The sequence below is a fragment of the Symphalangus syndactylus genome, chromosome 1, assembly GCF_028878055.3.
Source record: "Symphalangus syndactylus isolate Jambi chromosome 1, NHGRI_mSymSyn1-v2.1_pri, whole genome shotgun sequence".
NCBI lineage: Eukaryota > Metazoa > Chordata > Mammalia > Primates > Hylobatidae > Symphalangus > Symphalangus syndactylus.
In genome coordinates, this window is record NC_072423.2 from 9,781,518 (window position 1) to 9,798,142 (window position 16,625).

The window sequence follows — 16,625 nt, forward strand, 5'->3', positions numbered from 1 at the left end:
CATGGAATGGTATTTGGACATGGGGTCTTTGAAAGATAGTTTGGCTTAGATTGAATCCGTGAGGGTGGCCTCATAATGGGATTAGTGTCTTTATTAAAAAAAGAGGCCAGAGCCCAGGCTCCTCCCCTTCCTCTTTCTCTCCCTCCACCACCCGACACACAGAGCGAAGGTGCTGTTTATGAACCAAGAAGCAAGCTCTCGCCCAACGCCAAGTCCGCCAGCACCTTCATCTTGGACTTCCAGACTCCAGAGCTGGCATAACGTCTGTTTTTAAGCCACCCAGTCTGTGGTATTTTGTTATAGCAGCTGAGCTAATACACCCTCAAGTGGGAAGTAAGCCCCACTGGCTAGGTTGTGAATATATATTGCAACAGAGTGAATAGACATAACGTCTGAACAGCCAGCCCAGAATTCCTCTGAAGTACAACTTGTTTGGAAACAACTGTGATCAACGCCTGGGTGAATGAGGGAGACCTCGACACCTGGGTATCCACCGATGCCTGAGCTGCAGAAAGACAGTGTTCAGCCCTGATGTGAGGACGACTATTACCTCCACACTACAGATGAAGGGACTGAGGCTCAGAGAGTTTTAGACCAAGTCTGAGAATCATATTCAGTCCTGGCCGGGCGTGGTGGCTCAGGCCTGTAATCCCAGCACTTTGGGTGGTCGAGGCAGGTGGATCACCTGAGGTCAGCGGTTGGACAACAGCCTGGCCAACATGGTGAAACCCCATCTCTACTAAAAATACAAAAATTACCTGGCCAGTAGCGGTTGCCTGTAATCCCAGCTACTTGGGAGGCTGAGGCAGGAGAATCGCTTGAACCTGGGAGGCGGAGGTTGCAGTGAGCTGAGATTGCGCCATTGCACTCCAGCCTGGGCCACAGAGCGAGACTCCGTCTAAAAAAAAAAGAAAAAAGAAAAAAAAAGTTCAGTCGCTTCCTAAGCAAAACATGATAACAAAGACAAATCTGCTGATGAGGAAACTAAAGAAAAGTCAAAGTTCATGCAGTCTGAGGTCTGTTGGAAACTATTTAGACTCATTTACTTCCTTTAGCTTGGGTAATTTGGAGTTTAATTCAGCTTAACAAAAATTTATTGAGTGTATTTCATGCACAAAACATTTTGCTATTTGCTGCCATATGAGATGCTGGATAGGTCAAACTTTCTGCTCTCTGGTACCTTGTGAAAGATGGGGGTAACTGCAATGTGATTTTCTTAGAAATGTCAAAGACACAATGAGGCTTTGATAGGTTACTTGTCAAAAGATGCCTTTCAATTTTATTCAGCACAACGAATCTCTGTCACTTTGCTGAGGGCTACATGGACATCTTCATGTGAAAGTTTGTCTCTCGACAGTGAAATGCCAGCCTCTGTTTCTTCCATCCACTGTGCTCAGCCTGGGGTCCTTTTTCTAACTAGGAGGGCATGAACGCCCCCAAGACAGGACCAGTTGATCCAAATGTGAATCCACTGTTTTATTAAATAGTATTATCTACATGTTTTCTTTGAAGAATCTATGACTTTTTAAAACTGCCTGGCTGCCCATCTGTGTGGACACTCTATCCCAACAAAATATGCACGGTGCAATTTCATAAATACTTTAAAAAGATTTTTACTGGAACTTGTGGAGCCTGACACTTGCAGGGCTGACCGTTGGCATATGTAGTGTTTCAGGAAACCACCGAGACACCAGCAGAAGGCCGCGTGCTGCAGATGTCACTGTGGCCTGAGGGACGCTCCAGAGCCCAGCACACAGGGACATCTGCAGGCAGGAAGGTGGCCCCGCCCTGTGGAGTCACTGAGATAAAGCCAAGAGATACTTTGGAGAGGAAAAGCTGTTTCTGATGCTAAAACAGGTATCTAAAATGGGACCCAGAGTTCCAGCTTCCCCAGCCTGAGCTTTGAGTGACTTGAGCTGGGACCTGGGTGCACCCGGGTTCGTTGTCACCACTCGTGCTCCTAGGGCAGCTGTCCAGCCTCCCACGCCCACTCCGCTCATCCTTGACTTAAAGTGAGGTTGTGGGGCAGAAAAATTGGAGAAACACACTACCTTTGGCACCCTTTTCCCTCCTCACCTTCAGCCTCAAAGTCGCAGAACCCTCCTGCCCTCTCCACTTGAAAATCTCTCCTGAGGGAACGACCAGCCTGAATGCTTTTGTGTCGTTGTGGAAGTGTTTCTCTTCCAGTTGCGAGCATTTGAACACAGTTGCTAAATCCTCCAGGGCTTTGGGGGAGGCTGGTTTTAGGCCGCAACCCCGACCCCATGCTGAAGTCGGAGTCCAGCCTCCCAGCGCGGGCCGGGACAGCGCTCACCCCCCTCCCTCACTTCCTAACAAACTGTGTGGGTCCCAGGCTGCTCCAGGTCCCCCGGAAGCTCCAGATCCAGATCCCTGACTGGGGGTGTAGGTCAGGAGGAACGCGGGGCCTCATTCCGGGACTCCCCCAACCTCCTCCTCTTCCACCATCAGGAGGCCGAGAATCCAGGGAAAGATCTCTGACCACTAAATCTGTGTGCAGGTGAGTCATGGCTAAACAGCAAGCTTTTTCTTTTTAACAAGAGAGCGACGAAGACCACGATGTCTCTGGGCTGCGGGACCAGGCTGCTTCCTCGCACCTGCACGTGTTTTGCTCTTTTCCGGGCGTGCTTCCTGCGCCGGTCCTGCAGGAGAAGGTGCGCCCCTAGCTCCCAGCTCCCAGCTCCCAGCGGAGCACCTGCCGGCCAGACGTGGGCCTGGCCTGGGCTCCAGGGGAGGGAGGGAGTGCCTTGGGAGGACCTGCCGGCTCTTTCGCCTCCAGGCGGGGCTGACTCTCCTCCTGCAGGGCCGGGGCTGCGCCAAGTCCATCGGCAGTTTCTGGGGTTTCCAGCCCCTGAGGACGCGGGGAGATGCGGCCTGGCACCCCTCCCGCGAGGTCGAGGTCGGGGTCGGGGTGGGTTCGGAGGCCAAGCCGCGCGGGAAGGTCGACGGGCCGCAGTTCGGAGCCCAGTTCCGCAGCGGGCGAGGCTCCAGGCCACCCCTCCGAGGTCTGACCCTGCTCGAGGGCCCCGTACGCCCCTCAAGTTCCGCGCGGGCAGAGCGGGCCCGGGTCCTCCGAGCTCCAGGGGCGGCGCCGGCGGCCGCGTCCAGGTGGGGCGGGCCCAGCGGGATCGGCCTGTGTTTACCTGGCTCGAAGGAAGCCCGGGGAGGCGGGGCCGGGGAGCGGGGTGCGCGCCCGTCCCTCGGAGCCGCCGCCGTCAGTCACCGCCGCCGCGCGCCAGAGAGAAGCAGCCTCCGGCCCCGGCGGCCCCTGTCTCCCGACCCCGGAAGCCGAAGCAGCCTGCCCGGGGACCCCGCGCGTCGGCGCTTGAAGCCGAGACCAGCCTGCCCGGGCCTGGGCAGGCGGAGCAGGGCCTTGGACCCCGCGGCGCCCCTCGGCCTCGGAGCAGCGAGCGCAGCGCCGGTGGGTAACCCTCGGGGACGGGCGGGCGGCTGTGCCGCCTTTGTCTATGTGCCCCTCCGAGTGGGGACCGCGGAGACCTGGGCGGGACCCCGGACCCGAGCCCCGCGGGAGCCGGGGACGCAAGATTGGGGACAGGAGCTGTCCCGACGCCCGGACTCCGAGTCCCTTTCTTGGCTGGGGACGCGCAGGGGGAACCTAGGCAGCGGCGCAGGTGGCCGAGCAGGTGGCAGCCCGCGGCCTCCCTGACCCGAACCCAAGTCGCCGCCCCCGATCCCCACTGCGCGGGGCGGGGGCGGGAGGGGGCGCGGGTGTAGACGCGGGTTTACAGCGCCGGGGCCGGACCCTGACAGGTTTGCTCGGCCTCCGGCCGTGGGGCTGAGAGGAGGAGTCTAGGGTGGGAGGGGACGGCGGTCAAAAGCGGCCACTCTGGGCGGGTGTGGAGAGGGTGCTGGCTGCCAGGGCGGGCTGGGGGGTCCTCCTGGCTCGCGGCGCCTGCTAATCACACCCCGGGGGCCCCGCGCGCGATCGCGCTCCTGCCCCTGCACCCGGGGCAAAGCACAGTCTCCCTCTGAGCTCCAAGGGCGGCCAGGAGAGCCCGGGTCCGGGCTTCCGCCTTCGCAGGGCCTGTCTCGGGCTCCTCGGCCGGGCCCGTCGCTGCGCCCACCTGGGCCCACGTGCGCCGCCTGCAGCCGCCGGCCGGCCCGCCCGGGTCTTCCCGGCAGTACCCTGCTGGGCCCCACTGCCTGTCCAGGGCCGGGTGCGTCCGGTTTCGGTGTGTGACCTGCGGTCATTCGCCGCCACACTAGATTTTCCAGGGCGCTGGGGGCAGCGCCTTGTGTCCTTTCGCGTCCACCTGAGCCCCCCGTTTTGGAAGGTGGAGTGGGGCTTGGGAAAAGATTCAAGCGTCTTTGGGGACCCCAGTGCGACTCTGGCTGGAAACAGGCGCGCTCTGGTTCCTTGTTCCGTTTTCCAATTGCAACAGCGTGAGAATCAACAAGTGCTCGGTTTCTCTGCGCGTGGGTGAGGGGCGCGTGGGCTCGCTGGGTGCTGGGGTGGGGAGGGGGCGTGGACTTCGTTCCGGGGAGGCCTCTGCCTCGTCTGACCACAGAACGCCTTGCCTGGAAAGAGAGTTTTTCAGAGGAAGGAAACGTCAGGGAACTCCAGTGTGTGTTTTGGACATTTTTCTGGCGAAGCTCCGGGGGACAGTTTAAGGACGGTCACCCTCAAGTCAGGGGACCATATGGATTGAGCAGGGTCCTGCACTGAGCTCTCTGGCGGCCACCTCCAGTGATGGGCACCTCCTTAGCGGCTGGGGCTGGGGCTGTGGATATGGCCAAGAGCCTGGAACCCAACTGCTCTTCAACAGAGGAAGGCCAGGGCAAAGGGTACCGCGGCAGAGGGAGTGTGTGTGTGTGTGTGTGTGTGTGTGTTTGGGTTTTTGTTTTGTTTTGTTTTGTTTTTTGTGGGATAAACAGAAAGCTGAGGGAAAAGAACACAGTTAAAAATTGCTGTAAATGCTGGAGTAACTCCCAAGGGAGTTAACTGTTCTGAAACAACCACTTCTACTAACTCCGGGTTAAACAAAGCTATTTTGTTCAAATCCTCTTTGAAAATCCACGAAAAGTATCACAATTCTGCCCAAAGATAAGAAAGTGTAAGACACGTCGCTTGTTTTACACCTGGTAGCTCATGGCTCCTCCATGATTTGAAATGTCGGGTTTGAGTTTGGTCAGTGGCGGTCCTAGCTGTGTGCACTGATTAAAGGTAGCCACGAAACGCTGGGGAAAAAAAAACAAAACAAACAGAGACCAAACTTTCTTGTGATGTTTCTATTTCTGCCTGAATTTGTAAATGTTAATTGTAAGTTATTTTGTTTGACTTTTAATCCTCCTCCAAGTTCTTTAAAAATATGACATGCTTAAGATTAGCAGCTGCCTGTGTGCCTTTTCTGTCCCCTGGGAGTGTTTATCGACCACTTGCACATTGCCAGACTCTCTTTTGAGAGCGGTTTGTCACCTCGGATAACAGTCAGGACAGCCCTAAGATGCCCTCATTGGATGTCACCATCCTATTCATATCTTCATGTTTTACTGATGAGGAAACAAGTCCCAGAGAGGTTAAGTTATCTAAGGGCACACGAGAAGAGGCAGGATTCCATCTGGGGAGTCGGCACCAGCGCCTACCTGTTGCTCTGCACCGCCGTGGTGAAAAGGATGCCTTGCAAAGGTGTTCCTCGTTCCTCCTTTTAAAATTCCACCTCTAATGATGAGTGAGTGTACCCAGAGATGTCCCACACGTTTCCTTTCAAGAATGATTTGACCATAAGGCTGCTGTCATCCGTCTTTGTTCATCATCTTCTCCTTAGCTTTCTTAGTTGTCAGTAAAAAAGAAAAGAAAATATTCTAATTACTCCTTTTCTTTTTTTTTTGACAGAGTCTTGCTCTGTCACCCAGGCTGGAGTGCAGTGGTGCAATCTCGGCTCACTGCAACCTCCACCTTCTGGATCTAAGATAGTATCCTGCCTCAGCCTCCCCAGTAGCTGGGACTACAGGAGCACACCACCACGCCTGGCTAATTTTTGCGTTTTTTTGTTTTTTAGTAAAGATGGGGCCTCACCATGTTGGCCAGGCTGGTCTCAAACTCCTGACCTGAAGTGATCCACCCACCTCGGCCTCCCAAAGTGCTGGGATTACAGGCATGAGCCACCACGCCTGGCCTCTAATTACTCTTGGGATAATTTTAAATAAGTGGCCATTAAGTAGTAAGACACTTCTGTTGGCCCATTGGAACCCCTGAAGGAAGCTCTGGAGCTGTTTAAGGGAAGAGTGCTCATGCCACAGGCCCTAATCCCAGCTGAGCAGGAATGCCAGGCGAGTAGCTGGAATAGTCTCTAGAGGAGATTTTAAATCTCTATCAAAACCTGTAGTGGACAGGCTTCATCCAGAGAAGCAGAAGCAGGTGGAGATACACATTAGAGACTCATGGCAAGGAATTGTTTATGCAGAGGTGGGCTGGCCAGGTTTGTGGGACGTCTGTAGGACAGGCCAGCCAGAAGGGCAGCTGATCTCTCCGGCCAACTGAGGCTGCCTTCCACAGCAACATCTCCCACAGTGCAGCGACAACCACGGGTGCATGTTCCGAAGCTATTAGTAATGTCTCAGACTCAATAGCCATTAAAGCGTAAAAATGTCATTCTGAATGTTCTTTTGTTCTGGTCTCTGTGAACAGCACTGCATTGGTCTGAGTCACCATTGTGAAAAATAGGTGGGTATCTAAAAGATGAGGAGAAACAGACCTATGTGAGGCCAGGATCTAGAATACAGAAACAGTTCTAAAATGTGGTAATTTGAAACAAGCCACTCGAGTAAAATATGAGACTGAAGAGAAAACCTAGATGGACTGATAAAATACGAAAAGGACTTTAACCCTCTGGGAATCAGGGAATTCAAAACTAAGATGGCAAAAAGATTTTTTTTTACCTTTATGGTACTGGAAAAAAATTTAAATTGTGACTATACCAAATATTAGAGAAGGTGTAGAAAAATTAGACCTCACACGAGTTCGAGTAGAATGTAAATAGGAACAAAGATGTTAGAGAATAATCTAGAAAAGTGAAGGTGGGTGTATCCTAAGATCTAACAATTCCACTTCTAGGTATCTCCTCTAGGGAAAACCGGGTCTGTGTGCATAAGACACACACAGTGGATATTCACTGAAGCAATGTAGTAAAACCCTGTTTTGAGATCATTGTAGATTCACATGCAATTCCCTTCACCAGCTTACCCCAACAATAACATCTTACAAAACCATAGTACAAGGCCACAACTAGAAAATGAACATTGATACAACCCATTAACTTTGTTCAGATTTCAGATTCCACCAGTCTACATGTACTCATTTTATAGACTGCTCTCTCTCTCTCTCTCTCTCTCTCTCTCTCTGTGTGTGTGTGTGTGTGTGTACGTGCTCTTAGTTCTCTCTAATTTTATCACCCATGTAGAACCATGTGACCACCAACACATCAGAGGACAGGACAGTTTCATCACAGGACCCTTGATGCTACCCTTTATAGCCAAGCTGACTTCCTCCTTCCCCATCCCTGAGCCTGGCAACCACAGTGTGGTTCCCATTTTCTATAATTTTGTCGCTTTAAGAATGCTCTATAAATGGAATCATACACTATGCAACCTTTCAAGACTGGCTTTTTCCGCTAAATGCAATTCCCTTGAGACCCATCCAGGTTGGCAAGCATGTCCATAGGTGTTTCTTTTTAATTACTTAGTGTTGTTCCCTCATCTGGATGAACCACGGTATGTTCAACCGTTCACCCAGGAAGGGCACTTGGATCATTTCCAGGTTTTGGTTATTGCAAATAGAGCTGCTGTGAACATTCATGTACAGGTTTTTGTGTGAACATAGTTTTCATTTCTCTGGGATAAATGCCCAGGAGTGCAACTGCTGAGTCATATGGTTAGCACATGTCTAATTTTATAAGAAACTGCTAACTCTTTTGCAGAATGGCTACACCATTTTGCATTCCCACCGGCAGTGTGTGAGTGATTCAGGACCTTCCAAGCCTGGGCAGCATTTGGTAGTGCCACTATTTTTTTTTTTTTATTTTAGCTGTTCTAATAAGTGTGTAGTGATATCTCCTGATGGTTTAATTTGCATTGCCCTGATGGCTAATGACATCAAGACCTTTTTATGTACTTATGGCCATCTGCGTATCCTCCTCAGTGAAAAGTCTGTTCATGTCTTTTGCCCACTTTTTAATTGGATTGTTTGGTTTTAACAACTGAGTTTTCGCAGTTCTTTATATTTTCTAGATACTGGCCTTACCACTCTGTGATTATTTTCTACCAGTTTATCTTGTTTTTTTCCCCTCTTCACAGAGTCTTTTGCAGAAAGTTTTACATTTTGTTGAATTCAAGTTTATTAATTTTACCTGTTTTGGATTTTGATTTTTGGTGTGAAGTCTGAGTCTTCACCTAGCCCGAGGTTCCTGAAGATTTTCTTCTTTTTTCCCTACAAATTTGATAGTTTCACATTTTCTACTTAAGCCTATTTTCCATTTTGAGTTAATTTTTGTATGAGGTGTGAGGTTTAGGTTGAGGCTTATTTGGTTTGGTTTGGTTTGGGTTTTGCCAATGAATGTCCAATGGCTCCGGGACTATTTGTTGAAAAGGTGATCCTTCTTCCATTAAACTGCTTTTACACCTTTGCTAAAAATCGTTTCCACTTATTGCTGTGGGTCTATTTCTGGGTTCTCTATTCTGTTCCATTAGTCTATATGCCAGTCTCTCTGCCAAGAGCACACCGTCTTGATTACTGTAGTTGCATAGTCAACTTTAATCAGGTGGAGTCACTTCCTTAAGTATAAATGGCTTAAGTATAAAATATGAAACTATAAAATTTCTAGGGAGAAACAGAAAATCTTCGGGAACCTCAGGCTAGGTGAAGACTCAGACTTCACACCAAAAATCAAAATCCTCCCACTTTATTCTTCTTTATAAAAATTATGTTAGCTATTGTAGGTTCTGGGCCTTTCCATATGAATTTTAGAAGAGCTCGTTTGTGGATACAAAAACGTTGCTGGGATTTTGATAGGAATTTCCTCAAACGTATAGATTAGTTTAGGGAGAATGAACAGTTTTCCTGTGTTGAGTTTTCCAATCCACGATCACAGGTTGTCTCTCTATGGGTAATTAGGTCTTCTTTAACTTCTTTCATCAATGTTTTATACATTTCAGTGCACAGATTCTGAATCTGAAATTTTTTTATGGTGTACATAAGTGTTTTATTTTCTTTGGGGGCATTTCTAAATGGCATGGTGTTTTAACTTCAGTTTCCACGTTTATTGTGGAGTATATAGAACTGTGAGTAATTTTTATGTGTCAATCCGCATTCTGCAACCTACTGAGCTGCCTATTAGATCTAGGAGGATTTTTTTTGGTAGATTTCTTGGGATTGTCTATGTAGATCATCATGTTATCTGCAAATTGGATAGTTTTATTTCTTCTTTCCAATTTATATCCTTTTTATTTCTTTTTCTTATCTTACTGTACTGGTTAGAATGTCCAGTGCTATATTCAATAAGAGTTGCAAGAACTTGCCTTATTCTGATCTAAACGGCAAAGCATTGAGTTTTTACCACTAATTATGATGTAGCTATAGGATTTTTATGGATGTTCTTTATCAAGTCAATAGTCCATGTCTATTCATGAGTGTGTGCTGTATTTTGTCAAATGTCTTTTCCGGGACAATTTATATGTTCATGAGATTTTTCTCTGACTTCATGGTATGATGGATAGTATTGATTGACTGACTCTCTAATGCTGACCCACCCTTGAATATCTGGTATATATTCCACTTAGCCATGTATATAATTTTTTATATGTTTCTAGATTCACTTTACTAATATTTTGTTGAGGACTTTTGCCTCTAAGTGTTTGTGAGATACTGATCTGTAGTTCTCATTTTTTGTATAGTCTTTGCTAGTTTCAGTATCAGGATAACTGGCCTCATAAAATGAGTTAGAAAGTGTTCCCACTTGTTCTAACTTTTGGAAGAGATTGTATAAAATTGCCATAAATTTCTCCTTAACTGTTTTAGTAGAAATTTCCAGTGAAACCATGTGGGCCTAGGGGTTTCTTTCTTGGGTATTTCCTTTCTTCTACTTTCTTTGTATATATTTCCTTGTATATATTTAGCTCTTCTTTTTAGTTTCTTGAATTAGATCTTAGATTATTGACTTGAGACTTTTCCTGCTTTCTAATATAAGTATTTCAGGCTATGAATTCCCTCTCAGCACTACTGAACTAGGTGTACATATTTTGTCGAGTAAAGGTTTTGATACAAAAAAAAAGGAGGGAAACACACTAATTCCCCATGAGTAGGGCTATAGATTTATACTATGATTTACTTACAACAGTTAAACTACCCAGACTTTGTGTATCAACATGGACAAAATTCTAAATAACAGTGTTGAATGGAAACCAGCAAACTGCAAATGAATATATATAGTATTATTCTATTTATTTAAAATTTTCAAACACACAAAAGAACACTACATGTGGTCATGATTACATGGGATAATATGACATAGAGAAGCCATGCCAGCTAATGTTATCTTCTAACCTCGGGGAGGGGAGGGAATTGGCTGTCTCTTATGGTTTTATTTCTTAAAAATATTTTGAGATTTTATACAAATAACAGAATGTGTTACTTTTTTTGATGAAAAGGATAAACCAGTTGTCTTGTAGATTATTATCTGTGCTTTTTAATATGTTTGAACTAATTAGTAATTTATATTAGCAATAAATAAACCAATGTAAAGTTTGGGGGGAAATGACACGAGCGATAATGAAGTGTTGAGAGGAAGATTAGAAGGCCCCACAAAGGAATCTGAAAGTAGCTGTGGGGGTGAAATTACTAACATTTGGTAAGAGCATGACAATGACAAGGAAGGCGAAGGAGAGGAAGAAGAAAGGGCAGGAGGGACAGTCTCCTTCCTCTTTGTTGTCATTTGTTCAAGTAGTATAAGTGCAGAAAGGAAGGAAAAAGAAACTGATCTAAAAAGAGAAGCGTGCAGAAATGGGCAGGAGCCGGGACCTCAGAGGAGTGGGCTGGATTCAGCATAGGCCTGGATTAACTGGGTGTTTGCAACCTCACTCTGGAGCCGATGACTTGAAGAAGAAGCACGAGAATCTAGCTAAATCTGAAAAGATTTAAGGAACAAAATTTTTATGGGGATCCAGCCCTTTTTCCTTCTTGGCTGCCAGGATTTATAATGAGCTGGGCCTCTAAGAGCAGTCTAGCATGATTCAGACAGAGGCCAGCAAACCAGGGCCCCACTTCCTGTCACTCTGCAGGCGACCTGGCTCAGGAACTCTGGAGGTGAAGTTTGGCTGCCTCAGGAAGTCCCCAAAGCCCCTGTCTCCTCTCTCCTGCGGGTGGGCTCTCCCCCACTGGCCCCGAGGGAGACTTGGCTCCTTTCCTCTTCCATCCCCTCCGAACTCACCTGAGACAGGCACCCAGGCCAGTGCGGCCCCAGCTGCCCCGTGTCCAACCCCCACTTCCGGGGGTGCAGCTGGGGAAGGAGGTGCAGGCAGCGACCACAGCAGCTACTGAGCCCCAAGAAAGGAGGCCAGCACCGGGTAGGGGGCGGGAGGCGTGGTGGCCAGAAGAGTTATTCTAGCGATTTATGTTTACATCCATTCACTTTCTTTAAGAGTAAAGGGATTAACATTCAGCTCACCAATTTTCCAAAGGTCAAGAAAGAAAATGAAGTTTTATTCATAGTAAGTGATTAACCAAATTACCTGTTTAATTTTACATTAGAGACCACATATAAAATGTATAAAAAGGCAAGTAATAAAGAGGAGATAGAACATGGAAACAAATGACCTGGAGGCAGAGATGAGGGGGAGGCAGGAGGCTGGAGAAACGGAGGTTTCTCAGGGGCTCAGGGGACTGCTGGTGTTGCGGCCCCGCCTTTTGGGGCATCTGGTGACACGGGATGTTCCCAGAGAGCCCTGCTCCTTCCAGGTAGGAAGGTGTGCCCGTGCTGCCCTGCAGGCAAGAGCAAAATGCCCTGTGCTGGGAAGGGATAGCGCTCAGGGCAGCTCCACCCGCAGACTCCGTGCAGGTGCCCTAGGCTGCTTCCCAGCTGACCACCAACCCAGAGAGACAGAGAAATGCTCCACTCAGATCTGCTTTTCACCTGGAGCCTGATTAAGAAACCTAAAGCTCCAGAGGTCAACACACGCAGAAAATGAAACAAGCTACCTGGATCAGTTTAGAGTCCTAGCGGGGACAGAATTGGCTTGGTGGCTGGACGCCCGACTCCCAAGCCAAGCATCTGCCGTGGCCTCCTGACCTGCTCACCAGGGGAGGGGACAAGCTGGCTCCTGTGGTCTGCAGCCACCTGCACACATTACACTGAGAATTCAAATTAAATGCAGAGTCCTAGGCCCACCCTGGCATACCACCCCACAGTCTTGGGGATGGGCCCAGGAATATGTATTTTCATGAGCTCCCGGTTAACTCAGGATCGCTGCTGTAAGTGAAGGAAGGAAACAGTGAGTGCCTCAGTGTGTCCAGGTCCACACAGCTCATCTGAATAGACACACACAAGCTCTCAAATGTGTACTTTCATGTGATCATGAAGTCCTTTATGTTTCACTGATAAATTGAATTTGCATTAGAATAACTAATTGATACTAAAGCTTTTTATTGACAGTTTATTTTTATTTGCATCATGTATTTTTGATGCTTTCTCCATATTTAGAGAATAACATTTTATGTCCTGCGTGAGTCTTCATCTGATGAGGAACGTTTATGGATATTCATTTTCTTCATCTTTCTTGTATAGTTGAAAGCTACCATGTTTGCTAAACTTGCTATCAAAGCAAAAAATTATAGAACTATGTTGTAGGCTCCTCACATACAGCAAATATACCATTACTTTTTAAAAATTCCTTGGTGTCTACTGTGTACAGAAATACCATGCTGTCCATTTCAGGGCAGGTTAAGAGAAAATAGATGTTGTTCTTGCCCTAGAAGTGCTTATAGTTTTATTAGGAAACTTAGAAGTTCCCAAGTAAGTTTCCCAAGGCAAAATATTTGCCCAGTACCCTGCCATGTATACAAAATGCTGCTGGGTTTCTAAAGAAGGGGGTTGTGCTCGGTAGAGGAGTAGAGTAGACTGGATGATGATGACTAGAACTGGCAGAATTATGTTGAATGGAAAATACTAGCCGGTCGCGGTGGCTCACGCCTGTAATCCCAGCACTTTGGGAGGCCGAGGCGGGTGGATCAACTGAGGTCAGGAGTTCAACACCAGCCTGACCAACGTGGTGAAACCCTGTCTCTACTAAAAATACAAAAATTAGCCAGGCATAGTGGTGGGCGCCTGTAATCCCAGCTACTCGGGAGGCTGAGGCAGGAGAACTGCTTGAACCCGGGAGGCGGAGGTTGCAGTGAGCCCAGCTTGCGCCAATGCACTCCAGCCTGAGCGACAGAACAAGATTCTGTCTCATAAAAAATAAAATAAAAAAAGAAAGAAACAAAATATACTGTAACGTTTTGGTGTCTTCTGTGCCGCAGTTCACTTCCCACTTGGCCTCCACTATCCCGGGAGCTGCCTGAGCTGCTCCCAGCTTGCCCGTCTGAGAGACTTCTCGGGACTCTAGCTGAGACTCTAGCTGGGATTCGCAGCTCAGCACTGGCATAGCCCACTCCTTTGTGGAGTAGCCTCGTTGCCCTTGTTTCTCAGCTGTCTCCTTCCTTGCACAGCTTCCAGAAAGGATGGTTGTCTTCTCCAGTTTTGTAGCATTTTGTTTACAAGGGGCTTAAATGATACATTGCAAACTTCTGTTCTGGAAAACTGTTCAAATATGTGTTAGCTCCCACTGATGCCTACCACAGTGCACAGTCCCTAATACGTGTTGCATAAACTGAGGCGGATTCTGCCAGTTCTACTCGTCATCATCCAACTGATACACCGCAAGAGCCTATATTTTCCAGAAGTCATGTGTCTAAACCTGTTCTCCACCAATCAGAAGCTAAAGACTGGCATGATTTATTCAGCTTAAATTGTTGCCTGAAAATACCAGATAAATTAACTCAGTAATTTGACCAAAAAAAAAGACTCTCACATATTTGAGGAGCTGGGTTTCTCTTACGTGGGGTTGTGGCAGGCAGTGTGTTCCGGCTGTTTTCATTCTGGTTCTTTTGGCTATCTGAAAATGTGATAACCTTGGGATAGCTTGAGAGCAAGATTTATGAAGTGTGAGCACCAGCTACAGTTGTCTCTCTAGAAATATAAAGAGGATCAATTGTATTTCAGAAACAGGCATAGCGCGTCTGTGGACAGCGTCAATATATCATTTTAGATTGCTGTATGAAAGGTGTTGTGATTTTAAAAGGGAGATGATGATTCTTTTATTCTGTCATTATTTTCACATGTCAAGACATACTTGAAGAGAGGAGGATTTAAGCAAGATATTAAAAGCTCACCTTATTCATTTCAGACTAGTGGTTGAAAATTGGTGTATGCAGGGCGGGAGAACTCAGAAGAGCTGAGGCCTGGCAGCAGCTTTCCTGAACACGCATGTTTAAATGTATGTGAAATGTCAGGGTTAAAGCCTCGTTAGGAAAGAGTCCTAATACTAAAACACACGGCTAGATAAGCAACACCAAAATCAAGCATACTATAGGAACTTAAAGTAAAAATCTTTTTTTTAAGACAGTCTCCCTCTGTTGCCCAGTCTGGAGTGCAGTGGTGTGATCATGGCTCACTGACCCCTCAATCTCTGGGGCTCAAATGACCCTCCCACCTCAATCTCCCTGAGTAGCTGGGACCACAGACAGGCACACACTGCCACACCAGGCTAATTTTTGTATTCTTATTTTTTGTGGAGACAAAGTCTTTCCACGTTGCCCCAGCCTGTCTCGAACACCTGGGTTCAAGGGATCCTCCCACTTGGTCTCCCAAAGTGCTGGGATTACAGGCGTGAGCCACTGTGCCCAACCTTAAATTTTAATGGGAGGTACATTAAAATGTGGATTACATTTCCCACAATTTCAAAAACAAACAAAACAACTACATTTGCTCGAGAAGATAGAAAAGGTCCCAGCGGTATTTTTGTGTGGGTTGATCCTCCCAGAGTCCTAAATCTTGTAGATGCAACTTCGTTTGTTTTTACAACATGCGCAGAAGAGGAATTTGAAAAACTTCCCCTGATTCCACGCACAGAGGTTTATTCCTGACCTCTTTCGATGGAATGACACTTAATTACCATGACACCTGTGCTCAGAGGGCAGCTCCGAAGGTCGGTAACGTGGTTTTCCAAATCTCAGTATTTCCCCATCCTTTTCTTGGGTGAACTTTTCTCACCACTCTCTCTGGAATTTTCTGCTGTTGGTGCGATAGATCTCGTGACTAACAATGTACTTTGTAAAATAGTCTGGAGGCCCAGAGAAAGCCAGATATAAAAACTGGCAGGGAGAAGCCAGGCAGAGGGCATTCATTCATTCATCATTCATTCATTCATCATTCATTCATTCCTCCAAGCAGGCCTAGCTCAGGCCCAAATCAGCACCTGGGGGGGCTTCCTGAAAGGAAGAAAAACACCCCACACTGAGGTCTTTGTCCCAGGTCAGTGCAGGTCTGAATGCCTGAGTGCCTCTGGGCATCACAGCCCCACTTCACAGCTGCCCCTCTGCGCCCTCCTAGGTGTGTGCAGCGTGTCTGAGGTCACCTGGCCGTGCCGGTCACAGCTGCACCAGATGCTGTGGGGGCTGACCTGATTTTAGAGGTTTCTATTTTGCCAGCGTTGGGAGAAGCCTGCAGGAGCGAGTGTTCCCTGCATTAGGACTTTGAGACCCGTAATGGATTCACAGAAGAATGCTCACAGCAAGCGAGAGCGAACCCTTTAGCATACCTCACCCAAGACAAGGTGGGATTCGTGCTTCGTGGGCTGAGCACAGCTGTGCTCTTCCTAAATTGCAGGTCCTGCTCTGTCTCTGGAGGCACTGGGGGTCTGTCCCACCCTGTTTGGGTCCCCGTCTGCCCTGGAGGAGAGTCACCTGGGGGTGGCCTGGGCCACTGCAGCTGCTCCCACTGCGCCCAGGCCTCTCCCGTGGCTGCCCCAGGGCCCTCTCTGTCTCCTGGGGGCTTTGCATCTGAGGCTTCAGCCTCGAGCTCAGGGAAGGGAGCTGGTCCACAGCCACGACCACCTTGACTTTCTCTGCGTCCCTTCGTCCCCAGCACCCCAACTTCGGTGCCAAGCACCATTTCCTCAGGAGGCTCACCCACACTTCCCTTGGGGTGTCCCTTGTTCCTCCAGAATCAAGGCTTCGGTTTTCTGGGAGGAGCCTTCAGTCCTGGCTCCTGCGCTCGGCTCCCTGGGGCTCACCAGGTGGCCTGTTCTCCAGACCCACATGGAGGGTGCTGAGCTGTGTGGGCGCGGCTTGGGGTAAGAGGGAAGAGCCAGCACTTCCCTTGCCGTTCTGTCATCCACTTGACAGGCATTTGTCAAGCACTTGCTGTGTGCCTACTGTGTGCTGTGTGCCTGCTGGGTATTGTGTGCCTACTGTGTGCCATGTACCTACCATGTACCATGTGCCTGCCATGTGCTATGTGCCTACTGTGTACCATGTGCCTGCTGTATGCTGTGGACTG

At 48.2% G+C, this 16,625-nt stretch overlaps 1 protein-coding gene across 4 annotated transcripts in view; it reads left to right on the forward strand.

Moving 5' to 3' along the window:
• The first annotated feature begins 3,171 nt into the window (after positions 1–3,171).
• Positions 3,172–16,625, forward strand: part of MBP (myelin basic protein) — a 150,669-nt gene continuing 137,215 nt past the window's right edge. For all 4 annotated transcript variants that reach the window (XM_055296102.2, XM_055296111.2, XM_055296120.2 and 1 more), the window contains exon 1: positions 3,172–3,439. The gene's annotated coding sequence lies outside the window, so the exon portion shown is untranslated. The remainder of the gene's footprint in view (positions 3,440–16,625) is intronic.